This window comes from Rattus norvegicus, chromosome X (assembly GCF_036323735.1).
Source record: "Rattus norvegicus strain BN/NHsdMcwi chromosome X, GRCr8, whole genome shotgun sequence".
NCBI classification, from domain to species: Eukaryota; Metazoa; Chordata; class Mammalia; order Rodentia; family Muridae; genus Rattus; species Rattus norvegicus.
In genome coordinates, this window is record NC_086039.1 from 96481232 (window position 1) to 96498293 (window position 17062).

General features: G+C 39.5%; 1 pseudogene; it reads right to left on the reverse strand.

Annotated features, from left to right (window-relative positions):
• Window positions 1-13159: 13159 nt before the first annotated feature.
• Ldha-ps8 (lactate dehydrogenase A, pseudogene 8) lies at window positions 13160-14161 on the reverse strand (annotated as a pseudogene).
• Window positions 14162-17062: the final 2901 nt, after the last annotated feature.

The following is a 17062-nucleotide window of genomic DNA, read 5'->3' on the forward strand; positions in this document are numbered from 1 at the left end:
ATGGAATATCTTGGTTTCTCCATCTATGTTTATTGAGAGTTTTGCAGGATATAGTAACCTTGGCTGGCATTTGTGTTCTCTTAGGGTCTGTATGACATCTGTCCAGGATCTTCTGGCCTTCATAATTTCTGGCGAAAAGTCTGGTGTAATTCTGATAGGTCTGCCTTCATATGTTACTTGACCTTTTCCTTTACTGCTTTTAATATTCTTTCTTTATTTTGTACTTTTGGTGTTTTGACTATAATGTAACGGGAGGTGTTTCTTTTCTGGTCCAATCTATTTGGAGTTCTGTAGGCTTCTTGTATGCTTATGGGTATCTCTTTCTTTAGGGTAGGGAAGTTTTCTTCTATGATTTTTTTTCCTTTTTTATTTTTCTTCTATGATTTTGTTGAAGATATTTACTGGTCCTTTGAGCTGGGAGTCTTCACTCTCTTCTATACCTATTATCCTTAGTTTTGATCTTCTCATTGAGTTCTGGATTTCCTGTATGTTTTGGACCAGTAGCTTTTTCCACTTTACATTATCTTTGACAGTTGAGTCGATGATTTCTATGGAATCTTCTGCTCCAGAGATTCTCTCTTCCATCTCCTGTATTCTGTTGGTGAAGCTTGTATCTACGGCTCCTTGTCTTTTCTTTTGGTTTTCTATATCCAGGGTTGTTTCCCTGTGTTCTTTCTTGATTGCTTCTATCTCGATTTTTAATTCCTTCAACTGTTTGATTGTGTTTTCCTGGAATTCTTTCAGGGATTTTTTGATTCCTCTCTGTAGACTTCTACTTGTTTATTTATGTTTTCCTGTCTTTCTCTAAGGGAGTTCTTCACGTCTTTCTTGAAGTCGTCTAGCATCATGATCAAATATGATTTTGAAAGTAGATCTTGCTTTTCTGGTGTGTTTGGATATTCAGTGTTTGCTTTGGTGGGAGAATTGGGCTCCGATGATGCCATGTAGTCTTGGTTTCTGTTGCTTGGATTCCTGCGTTTGCCTCTCGCCATCAGATTATATCTAGTTTTACTTTGTTCTTCTATTTCTGACAGTGGCTAGACTGTCCTATAAGCCTGTGTGTCAGGGGTGCTGTAGACCTGTTTTCCTGTTTTCTTTCAGCCAGTTATAGGGACAGAGTATTCTACTTTCGGGTGTGTAGTTTTTCCTATCTACAGGTCTTCATCTGTTCCTGTGGGCCTGTGTTCTGAGTCCACTAGGCAGGTCGCTTGAAGTAGGAAGGTTTGTCTTACCTGTGGTCCCGAGGCTCAAGTTTGCTCGTTGGGTGCTGCCTATGAGCTCTCCGCGGCGGCAGCAACCAGGAAGATCTGCGCCACCCTTTCCGGGAGCTTCCATGCACCCTAGTTCCAGATGGCCTTTGGTGTTTTCCTCTGGAGTCAGAGATGTGTGCAGAGTGTAGTCTCTTCTGGTTTCCCAGGCGTGTCTGCCTGTCTGAAGGTTTAGCTCTCCCTCCCATGGGATTTGGGTGCAGAGAACTGTTTATCTGGTCAGTCCCTTCAGGTTCTGGTTGTGTCTCAGACGCAGTGGACCTGCTGCTCCTGGGCTCTCCTCTATGGCAACCCAGAGGCCATATACGGTTTCCTCTTGGGCCAGGGATGTGGGCAGGGGTGGGCAGTGTTGGTGGCCTCTTCTGCTCTGCAGTCTCAGGAGTGCCCCCCTGTCCAGGCGGTGAGGTCTCCCTCCCACGGGGTTTGGGAGCAGCAAGCTTCTGTGGGCAGGGATCCGCGGGTTTAGGACTCCCACTAAAAACCGGATGTCTTTCTTTTTTTTTTTTTTCAGTTTTTATTGAATGCTTTCTTTATCTACATTTCAAATATTATCCTCCTTCCTGGTTTCCTCTCTGAAAACCTCCTACTCCATATTCCCAACCCCTGCCTCCATGGCAGTGCTCCCCCACCCACCCATTCTCTCCTGCCTCCCTACCCTGGCATTCCCCTACACTGGGGCATCGAGTTTTCAAAGACCCAACAAATAAAGAGAACTTCAGACCAATTTCCCTTATAAATATTGATGCTAAAATACTCAATAAAGTTCCCGCAAATCAATCCAAGAACACAAAACAATCAAAACAATCATCTATCATGATCAAGTAGGCTTCATCCCAGATATGCAGGGATGGTTCAATACAGCAAAATTCATTCATGTAATCCACTATATACACACACTTGAAGAAAAAAAATACATGATCATCTCATAAGATGCTGGGAAAGCATTTGGCAAAATACTTTTTCTTTTTTTTTTTATTTCTTTTATTTTTTTTTATTAACTTCAGTATTTCTTATATACATTTCGAGTGTTATTCCCTTTCCCGGTTTCCGGGCAAACATCCCCCTCCCCCCTCCCCTTCCTTATGGGTGTTCCCCTCCCAACCCTCCCACCATTGCTGCCCTCCCAAGCTGGGGATTTAGCTCAGCGGTAGAGCGCTTGCCTAGGAAGCACAAGGCCCTGGGTTCGGTCCCCAGCTCCGAAAAAAATAAAAAAAAAAAGATTCCATGCTGTAAAATACTTTTTCTAATGCGACACCATGTGCTTAATTTTCCACCGGCTTTGAAAAGACTGCCACCAGATCAATCTACTAATTGTTCAACAGGAAACTGTGAGGTGTATTGATAATCAAACCACACCATATTAATTGTGTATAATTATTAAAATTCCTACTAAGGAATATTAAGATGATTAATCTGAAAAATACACAAGCCTAATAAACCGAGAATGATACTTTGGACCCATAAGACAGAAAAGAAATGAATTTCAGAAGTTGTTAATTGACTTCTACATGAACAGTATGCTTCATGAATGTGCAAATTTGGGGAGAGAGAGAGAGAGAGAGAGAGAGAGAGAGAGAGAGAGAGAGAGAGAGAAACAAGAATGCACAATTAAAGAAATAAAATGTAATTTAAAAACGCATAATGCCTACTGAAATGTTGCAACGCCCACCTCATCCAGCAAGGAAGACGCAACACCGTTGGATTCTTCTCAACAGCCTTTATTGCAGGAACACCTCATTCTTGATACGGGGACCCCGAGCAACAAAGGCACCAGCCTTATATACAAAACAGGCTATTGCTATATACTTGTCCTCTAGGGATTGGTGGAGCATGAAATACCTCATTAGCATGAATATCACTCCACCCTGAACTGCCTGAGAAATGTCAGGACATGTGCTTTGTGGGTGTTAACCACAAACGACCACCAGATGTCAGCGCCATCTTTTATCTACATGTGCTGCTCCCTACAAAATGTGCTTTATTGAATACACATTACTCAACATATTATAATCTTACTTTTATGTCAAAGAGTATGTAACTCCAAAAGAAGGGAATAAAGGAGAAAAAGAAAGAAGGAAGGAAAAAGGGAGGGAGGGAAGAAGGAAGGAAAGAAGGAAGGAAGGAAGGAAGGAAGGAAGGAAGGAAGGAAGGAAGGAGGGAAACTTTGAACATAAGTCTTTATCCAGGTGGAAACACTTGGTGCTCCAATTATTTCAAGTTAATTGTTACCACAGAACATGAGTACCAGTAAGTTATTTCAGGCAACTAAAAGAGAAAAAGAATAAAACATAGAAGTAACCTTAAAGTTTTCTTTCAATTCTTTAAAATAAAACTAAAAGTTGGGCTGGAATTCTAATACAGCACTCGCCTAACATGCAAAAGGCCCTGACTTTGGTCCTCTGCACTGCAAAAATGATTGTTTTAATAAAATAGAATAAAATCATCATCCTGTAAAAGTAAGTCCAGAATTATATACATTCTCTTTCCAGAAAAAAATTATATCATCTACTGAGAAATTTTCAAGGATGTTTTTCATTACCATCAAATATGCTTTTAGTATTAATGTTTGCTTTTGCCTTACATTTTATCTGCATGTTTTACTTGTGTCAACACAAGGTATGTTACTATGTTGACACATAGTAGGAGTTCATTCAATATTCACTAAATTTTGTTGTATTAGGTCATTTTTTCCTTTATACATGTTTTAAACATTTGATTGTTGCTTAACTGAAAAGAGTTACATAAGGAGACTAACAGCAATGTGAAAACATACTTTCGAAGTCACTGCACAAACAATGCTAAAATTAGATATAGCACTGTGGAAAAATGCCATTTCTTTTCCTCCTGTGGAAAAACCAGGACTCTGAACTTATGAGATTTTGACAGGCTCAACATGGATCAGAATGATTAGGAAAGGAGGACAGGATGGGTAAGGAGAAGAAAGAGGAGAAATGAAAGAACGTGGAGAAGAAAGACTAGAGGAGGATGGACACCAAGTCATATTATACACTTGTAGATTCAAATATCACTCTATCATTAATTTCCAAGACAATAGTGAATAAGGCTAGCAAAAATATATAATAAAAGATGCTCTCAGCAATAGAATGCTACATTTATGTGAGATTATAACCACCTGATACTATTTGCATAAGTGGCTTGAGTTATAGAGGCAGTAGAGCTTAGTTAGAAGTCTTTGAAGTTAGACTGCACATTCCAATATCTGTCTTAGTAAATGTGACTCTTGCAGGGTTAGTATGTCATTAGAGGCAATATCAATAAATAGCAGCTACCAGTAAGTACAGCCTCTCTGTTTCTAAACCCATGGTACTTATGATCAACTTAGTCCTTAAAAGCAATTTTATGCCTAAAACTAATGTTCACACCATAGACACTGTGAACCTATATAAAATTCTATTAGCATATTGTAAAACTAAACATAACTTGGGGAAAATTGTAATCTTTTAAAAATTGAGCCTTTCCATTTGGGAATGCAGCATATCTTTCCATTTATGTAATTAATCTTCTGTATTTAAAAACTACTATGGTCATTGTTATGCCTTGGGGAAACAATTTGTCCCAAATCTATTACAGTAAAATGAGTAAATTCTGTTGAACAATTTATTATCAACCCTGAAAAAAAGTCTATACTTAAAAATAATACCTTTCATTGTTCTCTACAGTATCTCCCAAAGATAACTGATGGTTAAATAACAATCAGTAGAGAAATAGATAAAAAGTGAACTGCCAGCCATAATTCTGAATATTATAGATGAAAGCAGTATAATAAAAGCAGATCTATATATTTTGACATGAAGCAACAACCAGGACATATCATTAAGCAAACAATCACATGGTGTAATATACACACTCTTATGTTAAATACACAAGAGCACATGGTTCTGAAATACATATGTGTACACAAATTCAACAAAATTATGTACAAAGAAATATGATAAATCTGTCCCCTTTTCATCACTCTAATGAAGTACTTGAGACTGGGTACTAAATAAAGACATTTAACTACCTTATAATTTGTCAGTGCTACAACAAATGTATGAAGAAGTAAGAAAAAACACTGAGATACAATAGCTGAATTCCAAGAGAAATGAATCCTTTACCCTTCCAAAATCTACCCATAATTAAGTAGATCTTATACAAATATATTATGTATATATAATATATTATATATATTAAATATATATGAATGAAGTGTTTTTAATTGAAATATTTTATTTACACTTCCTGGTTTTCTGTCCATAACTCCTTTATCCCATCCCCCCTTCTTCTATGAGGGTGTCCCCCCACCCATACACCGACCCCTTCCCTCCCCCTACTCCCACATTCCCCTACACTGGGGGTTCTAGCCTTGACAGGACCAAGGGCTTCTCTCATTGGTGCCCAGAAAGGCCATCCTCTGCTACATATGCAGCTGAAGCCATGAGTCCATAGGTACTCTTTGAATGGTGGTTTAGTCCCTTGGAGCTCTGGTTGGTTGGCATTGTTGTCCTTATGGGGCTGTAACCCCTTCAGGCCCTTCAGTACTTTCTCCAACTCCTCCAATGGCAACCTCGTTCTCAGTTCAATGGTTTGCTGCTAGCATCTGCCTCTGGATTTGTTGTGCTCTGGCAGAGCCTCTCAGGGGACAGCTATATCAGGCTCCTGAGAGAGGCAGTTTTAATAAAATAAAAAAATTCATATATACCATAGTAATTGTTTCTGAAGTCAAGAGTTTCTATCTTGCCTCTGCCACTTGTCAGCTTTATAATTTTGAACTCTGGAGATAGAGAGATGGCTCACTTCTTAAAAACACTTGCTGCTCTTGCAGAAGATCTGGGTTCACATCCCAGGACATTTAAACAGGACACATGGTGATTCACAACTGCCTGTAATTCTAGTTCCAGGAAACACACACAAACAATTTAAAAATAAAAATAAGATAAAAGATCTTTGATTCCAAACATACTGGATACTTCATTGTTCCTTGTTATCTGTAAACTGTGAATTGAGTTGTAAAAAATTAAATGAATGATACTTATTTAAAAATTAAAACCATAGATGGTAGAAAGTAATTTGTCTTTAATATTATTTTATGAGTTCAATTAAACAAATGTTAAGTACTCACAATTTTTTTAAGTGTTTCAGCAGCCATGAGTCAGACAGAGATGACTATGAGTCAGTCTTTGCCATTGATCAAGTCCACTCAGTGTATAAGAAGTAGGCACTTGTGTCCATTAAGTAAATACAGTAGGGTAAACATCATGATAGGAAGATCAGCAGATGTTGTGAGCACACAAGGAAGCAAACTGAATCCAGTCTTGGAAAAAGAAGTATGGATGAAGAGTGGACACATTTAATATGGAAATTTACAATAACAACCTGTCCTCCACTCTCTCTTTTCAAAAACAGAAGCCCTTACTTCGTGCCAAATCTAAAAGTGACACATCAGAGTTATGATTCCACAACTCATTCTGATTACAACTCACACTTGGCAACAAACAGTTACCATTATAAGACATGACAAAGTTGTTCCACAAGACAAGTTGGGAAATAGCTACAAATCTCAAAAGGAGTTGAGTTTATTCCTCAGAGTGCCAACTTTTCCTAACATAGTTTCCACATTTGGTGAATATTTTATGGTAAGGTTCCAACAATTTCACAACAAATATTGAAATCCCTGGCCTAGAACTTGAGACACTATGAAGCTAAAATAAACATGAGTTAGCACTGCATTTCGGTTTTTAAATGAATATATGACAATAACTTGTATAAGTAGGACATAGTAAGAAATAAGAACATTACACTCCAATCATGGGTTCATATCTTACAATACTAAATTGAATATTTAAAGAGAAAGACATAGAATATTTAAAAATAAAGACATATAAAATATGATGTATTTTTTTGTTTTTTTTTTCTCCATCTTAATTAACTTGAGTATTTCTTATTTAGATTTTGATTGTTATTCCCCTTCCCGGTTTCCAGGCCAACATCACCCTAACCCCTCCCCCTCCCCTTCTATATGAATGTTCCTCTTCCCATCCTCCCCCATTACCACACTCCACCCTCCCCAGAACAACCACGTTCACTGGGGATTCACTCTTGGCAGGACCAAGGGCTTCTCCTTCCACTGGTGCTCTTACTAGGCTATTCATTGCTACCTATGAGATTGGAGCCCAGGGTCAGTCCATGTATAGTCTTTGGGTAGTGGCTTAGTCCCCGGAAGCTCTGGTTGGATGGCATTGTTGTTCATGTGGAGACTCGAGCCCCTTCAAGCTCTTCCAGTCCTTTCTCTGATTCCTTCAACTGGAGGCCCATTCTCAGTCAGTGGTTTGCTGCTGGCATTCGCCTACGTATTTGTTGTATTCTGGTTGTGTCTCTCAGGAGAGATCTACATCCAGTTCCTGTTGGCCTGCACTTCTTTGCTTCATCCATCTTATCTAATTAGGTGGCTGTATATGTATAGGCCACATGTGGGGCAGGCTCTGAATGGGTGTTCTTTCTGCCTCTGTTCTAAACTTTGCCTCCCTATTCCCTCCCAAGGGTATTCTTGTACCCCTTTTAAAGAACGAGTGAAGCATTCACATTTTGGTCATCCTTCTTGAGTTTCATGTGTTCTGTGCATCTAGGGTAATTCAAGCATTTGGGCTAATATCCACTTAAAAATGAGGGCATACCAGGTGTGTTTTTCTGTGATTGGGTTACCTCACTCAGGATGATATTTTCCAGTTCAATCCATTTGCCTATGAATTTCATAAAGTCATTGTTTTTCATAGCTGAGTAATATTCCATTGTGTAGATGTACCACATTTTCTGTATCCATTTCTCTGTTGAAGGGCATCTGGGCTCTTTCCAGCTTCTGGCTATTATAAATAGGGCTGCTATGAACACAGTGGAGCACGTGTCTTTTTTATACGTTGGGGCATCTTGTGGGTATATGCCCAAGAGAGGTCTAGCTAGGTCCTCAGGTAGTTCAATGTCTAATTTTCTGAGGAACCTCCAGACTGATTTCCAGAATGGTTGTACCAGTCTGCAATCCCACCAACAATGGAGGAGTGTTCCTCTTTCTCTGCATCCTCACCAGCATCTGCTGTCACCTGAGTTTTTGATCTTAGCCATTCTCACTGGTGTGAGGTGAAATCTCAGGGTTGTTTTGATTTGCATTTCCCTTATGACTAAAGATGTTGAACATTTCTTTAGGTGTTTCTCAGCCATTCGGCATTCCTCAGCTGTGAATTCTTTGTTTAGCTCTGAACCCCATTTTTTAATAGGGTTATTCGTCTCCCTGCAGTCTAACTTCTTGAGTTTTTTGTATATTTTGGATATAAGACCTCTATCTGTTGTAGGATTGGTAAAGATCTTTTCCGAATCTGTTGGTTGTCGTTTTGTCCTAAAAAAAATTTTCCTTTGCCTTACAGATGTTTTGCAGTTTTATGAGATCCGATTTGTCGATTCTTGATCTTAGAGCATAAGCCATTGGTGTTTTGTTCAGGTGTAAGACTCTCAGAGAGAATCTTCCCTCAGGAGGGAGATCCTCAAGCCCCAATGACCAGTCCGAGTCCACAGGCTGCAATGTGCAAGAGGATTTTTATTGATCAGGAAGCTCAGGTATCTGTGGGCGTCCCAGTCAATTCGGAAGACTAGACTGGCGTGCCTAACAGATCCAGGGTAGGCTTTTTATAGTATTTTGGGGAGCAGAAGCAGGCTTACAGAAGCAGATGCATGGTTACAGGGATGTGATTGGTGGAATAAATGAAACATACGTGTACATTACCTATTTTGGCTATAATCATAACAATGAGTTAGCAAAAAGCACATGGTGGTCGGGTCTCTCAGGGGGTCAGGGACTGTTTCTTTTTCCCTGCCAGGTGGCCCATGGAGCAATGCCCATATTTTAGTCTAGTTTCTGTATTTTGTTTTCTTTTCTGGGCTATTTTGTCTAAATGCTGGGTCAGCTTGTCCCACAAAGCTTGGGACTCATATGAACTTCTTGAACTTTCTCATAAGGCTTATTTTAGTTCCAGGCCTGTGTATTAAAATTCATCTGTCATTTCTATGTTTGAGGGCCTAGGGCTAGGCTTGTATAATCCCTTTTCTGGAAGGGGTCTTTCACAGGAAATTGTCTCTAGTGCCCATGTGTTCCAGATGCTTCCCCACTTTTTCTTCCATTAGTTTGAGTGTATCTGGTTTGATGTGGAGGTCCTTGATCCACTTGGACTTAAGCTTTGTACAGGGTGATAAGCATGGACTGATCTGCATTCTTCTACATGGTTACCTCCAGTTGAACCAGCACCATTTGCTGAAAATGCTATCTTTTTTCCATTGGATGGTTTTGGCTCCTTTGTCAAAAATCAAGTGACCATAGATGTGTGGGTTCATTTCTGGGTCTTCAATTCTATTCCCCTTGTCTATCTGTCTGTCTCTGTACCAATACCATGCAGTTTTTATCACTATTGCTCAGTAATACGGCTTGAGATCAGGGATAGTGATTCCCCCTGAAGTCCTTTTATTGTTGAGGATAGTTTTAGCTATCCTGGGTTTTTGTTATTCCAGAGGAATTTGCAAATTGTTCTGTCTGCCTCTCTGAAGAACTGGATTGGTATTTTGATGGGGATTGCATTGAATCTGTAGATCGCTTGGTAAAATGGCCATTTTTACTATATTAATCCTGCCAATCCATGAGCATGGGAGATCTTTCCATCTTCTGAGGTCTTCTTCAATTTCTTTCTTCAGAGGCTTGAAGTTCTTATCATACAGATCTTTTACTTGCTTGGTTAAAGTCACCAAGAGGTATTTCATATTATTTGGGACTATTATGAATGGTGTTGTTTCCCTAATTTCTTTCTCTGCTTGATTCTCTTTTGTGTAGAGGAAGGCTACTGATTTGTTTGAGTTAATTTTATACCCAGCCACTTTACTGAAGGTGTTTTTTTCAGGTTTAGTAGTTCTCTGGTGGAACTTTTGGGATCACTTAAATATACTATCATATCATCTTCAAATAGTGATACTTTGACTTCTTCCTTTCCGTTCTGTATCCCTTTGATCTCCTTTTGTTGTCTGATTGCTCTGGCTAGAACATCAAGAACTATATTGAATAAGTAGGGAGAGAGTGGGCAACCTGAATAAGTAGGGAGTGAGTGGGCAACCTTGTCTAGTCCCTGATTTTAGTGGGATTGCTTCAAGTTTCTCTCCATTTAGTTTGATGTTAGCAACTGGTTTGCTGTATATGGCTTTTACTATGTTTTGGTATGGGCCTTGAATTCCTATTCTTTCCAGGACTTTTATCATGAAGGGGTGTTGAATTTTGTCAAATGCTTTCTCAGCATCTAATGAATTGATCATGTGGTTTTGTTCTTTCAGTTTGTTTATATAATGGATCATGTTAATGGTTTTCCGTATATTAAACCATCCCTGCATGCCTGGGATGAGGCCTACTTGATCATGGTGGATGATTGTTTTGATGTGCTCTTGGATTCCGATTGCCAGAATTTTATTGAGTATTTTTGCGTCGATATTCATAAGGGAAATTGGTCTGAAGTTCTCTTTCTTTGTTGTGTCTTTGTGTGGTTTAGGTATAAGAGTAATTGTGGCTTCATAGAAGGAATTCAGTAGTGCTCCATCTGCTTCAATTTTGTGGAATAGTTTGGATAGTATTGGTATGAGGTCTTCTATGAAGGTTGGATAGAATACTGCACTAAACCTGTCTGGACCTGGGCTCTTTTTGGTTGGGTGACCTTTAATGACTGCTTCTATTTCTTTAGGAGTTATGGGGTTGTTTAAATGGTTTATCTATTCCTGATTTAACTTTAGTACTTGGTATCTGTGTAGGAAATTGTCCATTTCCTGCAGATTTTCAAGTTTTGTTGAATATAGGCTTTTGTAGTAGGATCTGATGATTTTTTTATTTTCCTCTGATTCTATAGTTCTATCTCCCTTTTCATTTCTGATTTTGTTAATTTGTACACACTCTCTGTGTCCTCTCGTTAATCTGGCTAAGGGTTTATCTATCTTGTTGATATTCTCAAAGAACCAACTTTTGGTTCTGTTGATTCTTTGTATGATCCTTTTTGTTTCTAGTTGGTTGATTTCAGTTCTGGGTTTGATTATTCCTGCCTTTACTCCTTCTGGGTGTATTTGCTTCTTTTTGTTCTAGAGCTTTTGGGTGTGCTGTCAAGCTGCTGATATATACTCTCTCCTGTTTCTTTCTGCAGGCACTCAGAGCTATTTTTTCCTCTTAGCATAGCTTTCATTGTGTCCCATAAGTTTGGGTATGCTGTACCTTCATTTTCATTAAATTCTAAGAAGTCTTTAATTTCTTTCTTTATTTCTTCCTTGACCAGGTTATCATTGAGTAGAGCATTGTTCAACTTCCATATATATGTGGGCATTCTTCCCTTATTGTTATTGAAGACCAGCTTAACCCCGTGGTGGTCTGATAGGACGCATGGGATTATTTCTATCTTTCTGTATCTGTTGAGGCCTGTTTTATGACAATTTATATGATCAATTTTGGAGAAAGTACCATGAGGTGGTAAGAAGAATATACATCCTTTTGTTTTAGGGTAGAATGTTCTATAAATATCTGATAAGTCCATTTGGTTCATGACTTCTCTTAATCTGTCTATGTCTCTGTTTAATTTCTCTTTCCATGATCTGTCCATTGATGAGAGTGGGGTGTTGAAATCTCCTACTATTATTCTGTGAGGTGCAGTATGTGCTTTGAGCTTTAGTAAGGTTTCTTTTATGTATGTAGGTGCCCTTGTATTTGGAGCATAGATATTTAGGATTGAGAGTTCATCTTGGTGGATTTTTCCTTTGATGAATATGAAGTGTCCTTCCTTATCTTTTTTGATGACTTTTAGTTGAAAAAAGATTTTATTCGATATTAGAATGGCTACTCCAAGTTGTTTCTTCAGACCATTTGCTTGGAAAGTTGTTTTTCCAGCCTTTCATGCTGATGTACTGTTTAAAAGACTACCATGTATGATTGAAATAGGTCTTTAAAATGAGGGTCTTGTGCTGGCTCATTGTAGGTCATCTTGACCCAAGCTATAGTCATTTTGCAGGAGGGAACATCAGTTGAGAAAATGCTCCCACAAGATTTGCCTGTGGGCATCCCTGTGATACATTTTCTTGGTTGATGATGGCTGTGGGAGGGCCTAACACCCTGGGGCTATTACCACACTTGGACTGGTATCCCTGGATGGTATAAGAAATCAGGCTGATCAAGCTATGAGAAGCAAGCCAGTGAGCAGCACTCTGTGACCTCTGCATCATTTCCTGCCTCCCAGTTCCTACCTTGACTTTATTGTATGACGAACCACAGCTTGTAAACTGTAGTTTGAAATAAACCCTTTTCTCCCAGACACTTTTGGTCATTTTGGTTTTTTTTTTCACCCTTCAAGGTTTATTTGGTGTTTTCCTTAGCCTGACACTTGAGTGGTTGATTCTGTCATCCATATGTAGCTTTTACATTTCACACAATCTCGCAATGCACCCTGCAGACACATATAATACAGAAAATATCCTGCAGAACACTTATGCACAAGATATGCATGATGGATTTACACACTGGAGCCAGATTAAAACTAACTGGGAACTCATGGCCTAGGCATGTTTGGTGAGGATGCGCAGTGCAACAATGCAGCAGGCTCACAGGTTAATCAAAGCCTGAACACAGTTGGCAATGTCTTGGAGACAGTGGAACTCTTACACTAACCAGGTTACCACTACACAAGTACCACTTAGCAGTAGGGTAGAGCTGTGGGAACTGAGATTTCCCCCAGACCACCTCAACACAACTGGACTAACCACAGCTCAGATGAGAAGTGTATGTTCTCCATAGAAACCATGCTGCAGTCTGGAGAGTGAAGTGCTAGGACACTGGGAAGACTTTAGAACTGCAGCTCCTTCTGGATTCTCCAGAGGGTATCTGCACTCTTTTTCAGGCCAGTCTCCTCCTCAGGAGTCAGTGTCACCTTCACAACATCTGAGACTCCATTTTGTCCCAAGATACATGGGACACTGAGAAAGACACTATCATTGATTTCATAGAGACCCCTAATCATGGTGGAAATGGGATGCACCCACCTAAGGTTCTTCATTATGCTCTCAGCCACGTCTGCCATGGAGAGGCCAATGGCCCAGGATGTGTACCCTTCAGCTTGATCACCTCGTATGCACTGTCAACCACCTGCTTGTGAACATCCTTCCACTGCTCATGTCTGCATCTGTGCCCAGTTCTAGGTTCAGAGAGAGACACTGGCAACGCTCACACCACTCCATACAGGCACACTGGATTCACCATGCTCTCCCACGACCCACCTGTGACAGCTCAGTGGGTGAACTCCCAGCCTTTCTCCCATCAGATAACAGAACCGAGCTGAATCCAAATTGCAACCACTTCCAATAACTCTGCTTTTGGGGAAGCCACTGATCTTCCAAGCCACATAGTTCAAGATATCCCCTGGATTTGAGACTATGAGCAGCTTGCACTGTGGACTGTACTTCACAATGTTCGGAATGATGAATTTGAAGATGTTCACGTTTCACTGGACCAAATTGAACCAGCTCTCTCCCTCTTGCTTACAGGCCCCCGCTGTGATAATGATCCACTTAGAGTTTGCAGTCACACCATAGTCTTTGCTGGAGACAATTTTTGGTGTCTTAAGGAAAAGGCTGCTGTGCTGGAGATCCATCATCTCTCCCTTTAGCTTGTCTTCCATGACATAAACAAGGGCAAGCTCATCGGCCAAGTCCTTCATTGAGATACTGATGGCACAAGTCATGCCAACAGCACCAACCCCAACAACTATAATCTTGTTCTGGGGGACCTGTTCTTCCTTAAGAAGACTCACAATCAGCTGGTCCTTGAGGGCTGTCATCTTTGACTTTGAATCTTTTGGGACTGATAGTGGACAATGAGGGACGACTGGCAAGCAGCAGCAGTGTGGCATGGGCTCGGCGACAGTGGCTCCAGCACCGGTCATGGTGTTTTATCATAGCATTCAAAACCCTAAGACAGACACTTTGCAAATAAATTCAGTTAATACTACATACTCCAAGACAAATAAAAAGAAGAAATTTCCTGCTCATAAGGGTACATCGTCTACTGAGAAAACCAAAATCCTCCCAAAAAATATGGAATGATATCAAGTCTTTGTTTATATAAAATGAACTTAAAATATCCTGAAGAAGTGGCAATTTAGATTCTTAGCAAGGATTACATATTCTTTTTTTTGTATATATATATTTATATTTATATAAAAAGACCAATAATAGCAGTGTGTTATGCATCAACAGCAGCAACAGCTTTTCCAGGTTCTGCAGTCATCTGAACAAAACTGTAGAGACATCCAGCACACTCCATTAAAAAAAAAAAGTAAAAAAACAAAACCCGAGAAAACAGCACAGTTCTGTTACTCTTGTGGTACCTGGCACCATTTTTTTTAATTAGCTTCTCAATCATCATCTGGAAAGAAAACATTCTGAGCAACATCATTAAAAACAGCTCTGATAAAGCACGGTCACTACTACGTATCATAAAGCAGGTACAAGCTATTTTACATCCACAGAGGTATGATACAGTACTGTCCTACATCTATAATACTAGAGGATACAATTTAAAAGGCATTATTTGAGACTTGATTCTACTTTTCCAGCAGAGGGCCCAAAGGATGGTGTGACACAGCTTTGTAAAGAAACATACTCTAGACAGGATTTCCTTTCACTAGTGGCACACTTCTAAGGATTCATTCTCTCCATGAATGTCAGCTAAAACCGTTATTAAAAAAATGAAATATCCCTAGAACAAAACCGTATAACCACCGGATCCACATGAAGATGACCTAGTGGAGACAAGCTGGACCTCACCTTACCAACAAGCTATCAAATCTGTTATGTTAAAACAGTGAGACCTCCAAGGAAGGAGATGCCAAGTAGTGCTTCAAAGCTTCGGACCACAATCAAACACAGCATCCTTTTCAACAGAAGCAGAAGCTCATCTGAATATGCTCATGGATGCTGACATCAACATTTAATCATCTCCTCACTCATCCAGGAAGAGGGGGAGATCAGTTACTACTGTACTTTATTGTGTTCAACCAAATCACCATGTTACAAAAATAGCAAGCTGCCATAATAAAAAATAAGGCTCCTCTATCCAGCACCAGATAGCATCGTTTTACTTTCAAGCCTAGAAATTGCACACTTGTATATAAACCAATCGAAGATGAGGATTGAGAGTTCATCTTGGTGGATTTTTCCTTTGATGAATATGAAGTGTCCTTCCTTATCTTCTTTGATGACTTTTAATTGAAAATTGATTTTATTTGATATTAGAATGGCTACTCCAGCTTGCTTCTTCTGACCATTTGCTTGGAAAATTGTTTTCCAGCCTTTCACTCTGAGGTAGTGTCTGTCTTTGTCTCTGAGGTGTGTTTCCTGTAGGCAGCAGAATGCAGGGTCCTCATTGCGTATCCAGTTTATTAATCTATGTCTTTTTATTGGGGAGTTGAGGCCATTGATGTTGAGAGATATTAAGGAATAGTGATTATTGCTTCCTGTTATATTCATATTTGGATTTGAGGTTATGTTTGTGTGCTTTCATTCTCTTTGTTTTGTTGCCAAGACGATTAGTTTCTTGCTTCTTCTAGGGTATAGCTTGCCTCCTTATGTTGGGCTTTACCCTTTATTATCCTTTGTAGTGCTGGATTTGTAGAAAGATATTGTGTAAATTTGGTTTTGTCATGGAATATCTTGGTTTCTCCATCTATGTTAATTGAGAGTTTTGCAGTATACAGTAACCTGGGCTGGCATTTGTGTTCTCTTAGGGTCTGTATGACATCTGTCCAGGATCTTCTGGCCTTCATAGTTTCTGGCGAAAAGTCTGGTGTGATTCTGATAGGTCTGCCTTTATATGTTACTTGACCTTTTTCCCTTCCTGCTTTTAATATTCTTTCTTTATTTTGTGCGTTTGGTGTTTTGACAATTATGTGACGGGAGGTGTTTCTTTTCTGGTCCAATCTATTTGGAGTTCTGTAGGCTTCTTGTATGCCTATGGGTATCTCTTTTTTTAGGTTAGGGAAGTTTTCTTCTATGATTTTGTTGAAGATATTTACTGGTCCTTTGAGCTGGGAGTCTTCACTCTCTTCTATACCTATTATCCTTAGGTTTGATCTTCTCATTGAGTCCTGGATTTCCTGTATGTTTTGGACCAGTAGCTTTTTCCGCTTTACATTATCTTTGACAGTTGAGTCAATGATTTCTATGGAATCTTCTGCTCCCGAGATTCTCTCTTCCATCTCTTGTATTCTGTTGGTGAAGCTTGTATCTACAGCTCCTTGTCTTTTCTTTTGATTTTCTATGTCCAGGGTTGTTTCCATGTGTTCTTTCTTGATTGCTTCTATTTCCATTTTTAATTCCTTCAACTGTTTGATTGTGTTTTCCTGGAATTCTTTCAGGAATTTTTGCGATTCCTCTCTGTAGGCTTCTACTTGTTCTCTAAGGGAGTTCTTTATGTCTTTCTTGAAGTCCTCCAGCATCATGATCAAATATGATTTTGAAACTAGATCTTGCTTTTCTGGTATGTTTGCATATTCCGTGTTTGCTTTGGTGGGAGAATTGGGCTCCGATGATGCCATGTAGTCTTGGTTTCTGTTGCTTGGGTTCCTGCGCTTGCCTCTCGCCATCAGATTATCTCTAGTGTTACTTTGTTCTGCTATTTCTGACCGTGGCTAGACTGTCCTATAAGCCTGTGTGTCAGGAGTGCTGTAGACCTGTTTTCCTGTTTTCTTTCA